Here is an 8,389-nt window from a genome sequence, read left to right as displayed (position 1 = left end):
AGCATATCCACCATGGTTGATGACCTCGCAGTCAACAAAGTTTTAAGTCAGTAAGCATTTTCTGCTGATTGCAAGCATGGCAATGACTGTATGACCAAGCAAACATGTTCAGGTTCCTTTGGCATAGGGAGTGGCATCCCAGCTAGAAATAGGTAGAGACAAAACAGACAACACTACCACAAGTGCAAAGCTGAAAGAAATTGCAAAAATAGAAGAACTTAAAACAAACATGTTTGTTATATAATATATAATCCAAGTGATCTATCAAAAAGAATGCAAACAAACTCTTTGCCTGTTCTTCCACTGAATAGACTGTAGTTATCTGTTCTGAATTTATGATAGTATAAGCTGCCTTTTGGGTTTTCGTGATACAAAGGAAAACAAACGGAATTGGAAAACACAAGTAGTAACAAGAACAAAAAGGCTGGGTCATTACCGCTTGCATCGCCCACCTAGCCTTGCTATGAGCCCGTGACCACCATGTGAGATATGACCGTGCATATGCCGCTCGTACCCAGCCGGCGTCCGGTTCCTCCATCCCACGCGGAAGCTATGTGTACGTCCACGCTTAGGACCCTAGAATCCCTATCGTCGATTGTCTCCTCTCCTAATTCCATCAATTGTACCCTCACGATGGAAAGAGAGAAGGAGAGATTTCCGCGTGACGTGGGAAGCGCCGCATGGGGGATCGTGGGAGTTTGGTTCACCCAACTCCGTTTTTTAAGTCATAAAAAAAACCATATTTCCATCGTGGGAGGTTTTGACTGCGGCTATTTTCCTGGCGATGGCAGAGGCGGGGATGCTGGTCGAACCATCACGACGGCATATTCTCCTTTAATAGTAGAGATGTAACATGTGAAATTGTGATATAAGATGGAAGTGAAGACACAGGAATGACATCCAAAGGATTTTGATTACCATCTTATTAACAAGCTCATTTTAATGAAAATCCATTGTTTGAACCTTTAAACGGAATGTAAGGGAAAAAATAAAGAATTAAATATGTAGATTGCTACCTATCCCAATCAAACTAAAATCACAATGCCTTGGCAAATTTGTACCTGCTGATGATTTTCTGCACGAGTACTTTTGGTGTGTATGATCCACTCTCACACTCTTCTTAATTTTGATCTTGTAGCATTCCCGAGTTTACAGTTAATTAAGAATTCATCAATTCCTAATAAAAGAGCCCATGTGTTTAGTTATCCAGTAATAGTTTTTTCTTCTTCTTAAACACAACTATCTGCTGGAAAATAAATGTAGATGCAAATATAAACATGAGGGAGAAGGGGTTGTTTGAATATATTGCCCACCTTTTTCCCATCAACAAAGCCCTTACACTGTTAGTCTAATGTATATTTTCCCAATTTTCTCGATAGTAAAGATGGCAAAAACATCATTGTAATTACCCTGGGTCATTGCGTTTTTAAGTACTACAACCAGGACAATGCCAGTAAAGACTAAAGAGCGGTAATGAATAAAACAAATGCAAAAGTCATACCTTCTGGTTGCACTAAATCTTTAGAGTCCATCAAAATTTGGACTGCACACATCTGAGAAGCTCTTCCCTCCAAGCCATTTCTAAATTCTACTATCTTAATATCTGAAGAAAAAGAACGAGAATGTCTCACCACATGTTGTTTGCATGCACATAAGCTACATTTATAGGTTAAATTAGAAACAAGCTTACCTGATATGTTTGTTTCATAATTATGAGCATGGACGGACCAAGAAAACATCATATTATGAGCATGATTGTTTCATAATTTTATCTTGCTTACCTGATATGTTGATTACCAACACAACATATAACTTTTTTTTGATGGAATCGCAACATATAACTTGGTTCCTTTGGGGATGAGGTGAGAGCACATCCATTAGAATAAGACAACCAAACCAATTGATTAAGGAGTTGGGGGTGGTCATGCTCTCGTTATCAGTGGAACCCAGCCAAATGTCACAGGGAGATGCTCGCTCACACTATTCTCTTGTTCCACTATACATTAACAATCTTTGAAAAAAGAAAGAAAAGTCCACCTCTTACTTTCCAATCTACTTTCTCTACATCATGGTTATCCAGAAGAACCAAACATCAAGTATATAATGCAGAAATTATTGGGTTTACAACATAATCATTCATGTTAAAGAAACTGAAAATTTGTATAGAAAGAACAATTATGCACACATGGCAAATTTCGAGGTCCCATCTTTAAGATATGAGATTCGAAAGGGGTCTGTAGCGTGGGGCTTTACATGTTAAAGCTCTGAAATTACCTCTAAATAAGTCAAAATAGACCTTTACGACTTCATATTTTCTCATTCTTCCCTCTCGTATCCGAGAATTGAACACGGCCATAGCTACATAATCAAATAAAAATGAACCAAATCAAACCAGTCCAAGTTCTTGCTGCCAAGGCAAGAATGTACAAAAGGCATGTACCAACCAACTGGATAACCTCTACACAAGCGGACTCTGCTCGTCGACCACTACTATCTCACTCGGAGCTCTTTGCCGATGAGTACGGCACCTCCACAACACCTAGATAACCCTCCTCTTAAAGTTCTGACGGCTGACATCCAAACAACAGTCAATGAACAAGATCAATTCTATCTTTCTTTTGACCGTACGAAAATCTGCAAAGAACTCAATTTTATTCAAGAATCAGCAGATTACTTTTATTCGTACAAGCGACTGACATCCAAACAACAGTCAATGAACAAGATCAATTCTATCTTTCTTTTGACCATACGAAAATCTGCAAAGAAGTCAATTTTATTCAAGAATCAGCAGCTTACTTTTATTCGTACAAGAACAGCAGGCCGACGAAGAAGTGGTTGGCCCTCACCAGGCACACCTGCCCGGTGGTGCCGAACCCGGGGCGCGTGGGGAATGTCGGCTCGGCACGGCTGATGTCCATCGCCTGGAATTTCTCCCGGAGCTGGGCCGCCTCTGCGTGGTAGCGCTCAGAGAGGAGAGGCCCCGCTTGGGGGAAGACGGGGGGAGGTTGGTTCTGGGCTCCTCCTCCTCTGCCGCCGCGGCCGCCGTAGTTGTTGCCGCCGCGACCGCCGCCGTAGTCGTTGCCGCCCTGCTGATAGCCACGGCCTGGGCCGCGTCCGCCATCGCCAGCCCCGTCGTAGCCACGGCCTTGGCCGCGTCCGCCGTAGCCGCGCCCGCGGCCTCCACCATCGCCGCCGCCTTGGTAGCCCCGTCCTCGGCCCGCGGCCTCCACCATCACCGCCTCCCTGCCCTTGGTAGTACCCGCGCCCACGGCCATCGCTGTCACCGCCACCACCACCACCATCACCACCGCGGCCCCCGTAGTACTGCCCGCTGCCGCCGTCGCTGCCACAGCCGTCGTACCCCGCCTGAGCAGCATCGGGGTCGGCCCCGCCGCCGCCACCGCGGACGCCTGCTAGGTTCGCCATCTCCCCCTCACCAGCGCACGCACGAACTGGAAGCGAAGCGGACAGGCGTGCGCCAACCGACTCTCTCGCTGCCTCGTGGATCGGTGAGGAAGAAAGAAACCGATCGAATCTTTTATGTAGATGGTTTTCCGTATGAACGGGTTTTTCTGTATTTAATCGTTTGGTTTACGGAGGGATGAAAAAAATCGATGAAACTGCTAGCAGTGGAATTGCTAGCTTTAAGAGGGGGATCGCACGAGGTTGAACCATCACACGAGGTTGAACCATCACGACGGCACATCCTACTTTAATAGTAGAGATCAGCAAGCATGGCCGTAGGCCGTAGTGGTTGGTGCCTCATCTTGATCTTGGTTAGACGTCGCCTTGGGCTGCAGGTGCTACACCAAAGGATGACCGCCGAATACGCGAGTATGCCGGCGATGTCATGGACCTGTATGTATGTCAAGACCTGTACTCCATGAACCTGTTAGCTAATCTAGACGTTGGGGTTTTAGGATAGTTTGTTTTGCTTCTGTCAGGAATAAGCAGAGGAATAAGCAGCAGCATGAGCAGCGACTTATGCGGCACCATGCAGTAGGCTAGATAGGCGGGCGGACTGGATGTGGTCACCACGGCGGCCTGGTAAACTCACAGGTGATGTAGGAGGCACAACTGTTTTCGACTGTTTTGCTTCAAACATTGTTCACAAATTTGAAAAAATGATCGTTTTTATAGTTTTCTTCAGGAGTTTATAAAAATGTTCTTCATTTTCTAAAAAATGTTCCACTTTTTTTAAAATGTACGTAAGTTCCATAAAATTCATGTTTCTAAAATTTGTTCAATAAAACTGTTCGAAATTTAATAAATGTTCCTGCTTTCAATATTTTTAACAAAATAGGTCGAGTATAAATTAAATTTACGTATAGTGAATTCTTTAATGCACAACAAATATTTATTTACGAACCTTGAACAATGTTTAGTACGATTAACTGTTGGTAATATACTATGAACACATTTTAAGAGCAAACTGAACATTTTTGTAATATATTTTATACATTTTTTGTAATATGTTTTATACAATTCACAATGGGCCCATTCGCAGCCCAGCGTCTCCGACAAACTATAAAAGAGCTTTCGCCCCTGATGGAACATGAGTATGTTTGTGGCCTGGTGGCTATGCGTGGCACCGTCGATTCCTGCCAGCGCACATTTTTCTGTTATTTTATTTATTTGTTTAATTGAATTAAAACTTTCAAAAAATATCAGGGGTGAAAACTTGCGAACGAAAAAAAATATTCTCTCACAAAAAACTCACCACGTGGGTGCGTGGCACCTGACGGGCGGGCCCATACGGTCAGAAAGCCAATCAATACGAGTCAATACGTATAAATCCTGGTTTTAGTCTTTTTACAACGTATCGCCCACACATGGTACTGACACGGAAAAATTACCAATCTTGATAGCAATCTGCTTCCAATGCCCCAATTGTAATACATGTGTGCAATTTACTCCTAAAAAGGGATTCCTTTGCTTTGTATTATAAACCAATCAACCGATACAATCAATGATAGATGCTGGGGTAGAAGTAGCACAGTCACGTTAAAAAAACGAAAGAAAAAATACAATAAAAACAAATGCCAACAACGGTCGATCGACAAAAATAAAGAAGTCTCGCGACCACTGCGTCCACCGGAGATCTCCCACCAAGTTCCTAGACTCCGAAGCGCTGCTACCAGTCAACACCTCCAATAAGAAACGCGACGATGATGACACTGTTGCCAAGGGTTTCCCCTAGTACGCGGTGAGAAGAGAGAAAGGCTAGCCCTCGACGCCCTCCAGGAAGGTCCGGCGGCACCCTCAGGCGCCACCGCGTCGGTGTCGACCAGACCGACAGGGATTTCTCCTGATCCCAACCTTCACCTCGGGTGCTCCGGAGCTCGCCAACAAACCGACCACCACCCTGCGCCAACATGGTCTTGAAGCTTCCCACATTGTCTCACCACGACACCGCGAAGTAGGACCTGCACAATGAAGAGGAGCCGAAACTAGGAACAGCGGCACCGTCAGCATGAGGGTGGGCCCAATCTCCACCATCACTGACGGGATCTGACCGGGCACAAAAACAGGAGCATACCAAGCCCATGGACCCACAGCCCGGCCATGCACTGAAACACATGTAAAGCTCTCGTCGTCACGCTGCAGAAGGCATGTCGTCGACGTCGCCACTCCCTGTCCGAGCCGCTCCACCACTTCACTGCATCGAAGGCAGCAAAACCACGCTGGTCCCAGCCCGCTAGGACCCAGATGGGGCCCTAAGGACCCGTATCTGGGCCTGGGCCGTGTCGCCGGCCACCCAGCGCCACCAGGCCGTCCCGCCGCCAAGTGGCAACCTTACCACCGCGCCAACCGCTAGCCCTCGCCGCCAGGATGCCGGACCGTCGCGTGCCGAGCTACACCCGCCGTCGAACCCTGCCACAGGAAGGGCGCCGCACGCGGTGGAAAGGAAGTCCCGTCGACGCTGAAACCACTCGGCCATATCCGGGGGCAACCTCCGGCGGCAACAGGGGAAAGAGGACAAAAGGGGCGAAGAGAGGAGGTGGGCGAGCTGCCCTGGCCGCCGTCCATGGAGACGGCGCGAGGCGGGGTTGGGAGGAGAGGGAGGAGGAGCTCTCACTTAGTATTTCCTCCAGCAACCCGTCCGTCCAGTTCGTTACATCATATGTGAGAGGAGGACATTACGTATCCATATTCCTGTGTTTTTCAAAATATGTAAGAGCTCCTGAGGGAGGGGGAGCTCTCACTTAATATTAGTAACTATTCATGTGTTTTTCAAAATATGTAAGTTCATAAATTGTTTGAGTATTTAAAAAAATATTTGAGTATATCTAAAAATTATTATATTTTAAAAATTACAACATAAAAGGTGGAAAATTAAAACGAGATATAAAAGGGGGAAATAAAAAATATAAAACAATCCTGAAATGAAAATAAAACTTGAAAAGGTAAAAGCCAAAGAAAACGTCAAAGTAGTGATGAACGGAAAACGTTGGTGCGAAAAATATTTTTTGAAATGCGGGAATCTGTTGGTGCGCCCGGGAAAGGGCGAAGAGAGTATGTATGCGGGAATCTGTTGGTGCGCCCGGGAGCACGCGCTCCTGCGTGCGAAAAATATTTTTTGAAATGTAAAAAAAATCCAACAAAATTTATATATGTTCTTTGTCACATCCAAATGCTGCATATAAATTCATAGGCATAAGTTAAACATTTTGACCTGTGCGTAAAAAGGGAAAAAACACCAAATATGACATCAAAATGTCATCCTAAATTTTTCTTTCTCACTGGCGGAACACCGCTTCTCCATTTCGCATGAAAATGTTCTAGGATCATTCTAACACTAACACGAACATCTACAAAAAAAACTGTTTTTTGTAACATTTACCATATTTTTGTTTTTATTATTCATGCGGGAGCGCGTGCTCCCGGGAGCCAAAACGTCATTCTCGTACGATTGCGGCTATTTTTAGAATGAAGCATCAAATTAAGGTCAACCTTGCATTAACAAAGACATCAATCTTAAAGGAGTAGACATCCAATATATTATAAAGGAATATAAAAACAGAAAAGATGCGACTCATACAAGGTGCACAGGTAAAACAACTCAGAGGCAACGACGATAACATGCAAGATCAACAGAGCACATTACAACCTTCGCTTCTCTCTATGAAGGACATATATTTTACTTTTCATTCATTACTGTTATGCAGGAGTCAAAATTATTTATTTATATTTCAATCACAATTATTCTCTACTTTGCAAGTATTATGTGGTAGGGAAAGATCCGTGCATATATATGCAGTTAAATATATGTGATCGTGAGCTGTTATTATTGACATTATCCCTGAGATAAATAAAGTTGGATAGTGAAATACTAAACCCCCATCTTCCTTTGTGTATGCTTGAAACAATTTCTTCTAAAAATATGCTTTGAGTGTCAGCAATCATAGACGACTACATAATAGTTGAGTGTGTGAAGTTTGCTAAATCAAAAGCTCTTACATAGACCTTTCGTGAATATATGATGAATTGTAATTGCTTCTATGACCGAGAACATAGTTTGCTAGCTTTAAATAAACTTTATTATTTACACTTCAGATTGTGAATGAATTATTACTTGTTTATGAGAAGTTTTATGAATTATAGTTGCTGCTATAAGAATGATCATGATGCTACCATGTTTGCATTTTCTTTTATCAAAGGTCTCTCTCTCCCTAAGCATTGGTCATGTTTATCTAGTTCGGTATTCGCTTGAGGACAAGCGGAGTCTAAGCTTGATGGAGTTTATACGTCTATTTTACATCATGTTTTTCTCCTGTTATTTATTATGTTTTAGAGTTATACTAGCAAAAGGACCCATGCGTTGCAACGGAAGGAAAGATTACCACATACTCTTAATTTACAAAAGGTGGTCTATAACTTAATGTTGGAAATATGCCCTATAGGCAATAATAAATTAGTTATTATTATATTTCTTAGTTCATGATAATCGTTTATTACCCATGCTATAATTGTATTGAATGAAGACTTATATACATGTGTGGATACATAGACAAAACACTGTCCCTAGCAAGCCTCTAGTTGGCTAGCCAGTTGATCAAAGATAGTCAGTGTCTTCTGATTATAAACAAGGTGTTGTTGCTTGGTAACTGGATCGCGTCATTAGGAGAATCACGTGATGGACTAGACCCAAACTAATAGACGTAGCATGTTGATCGTGTCATTTTGTTGCTACTGTTTTCTGCGTGTCAAGTATTTGTTCCTATGACCATGAGATCATATAACTCACTGACACCGGAGGAATACTTTGTGTGTATCAAACGTCGCAACGTAACTGAGTGACTATAAAGATGCTCTACAGGCATCTCCGAAGGTGTTCATTGAGTTAGTATGGATCGAGACTGGGATTTGTCACTCCGTGTGTCGGAGA

The sequence above is a fragment of the Hordeum vulgare genome, chromosome 2H, assembly GCF_904849725.1.
Source record: "Hordeum vulgare subsp. vulgare chromosome 2H, MorexV3_pseudomolecules_assembly, whole genome shotgun sequence".
Lineage (NCBI taxonomy): Eukaryota > Viridiplantae > Streptophyta > Magnoliopsida > Poales > Poaceae > Hordeum > Hordeum vulgare.
This window is presented reverse-complemented; position numbering follows the sequence as displayed.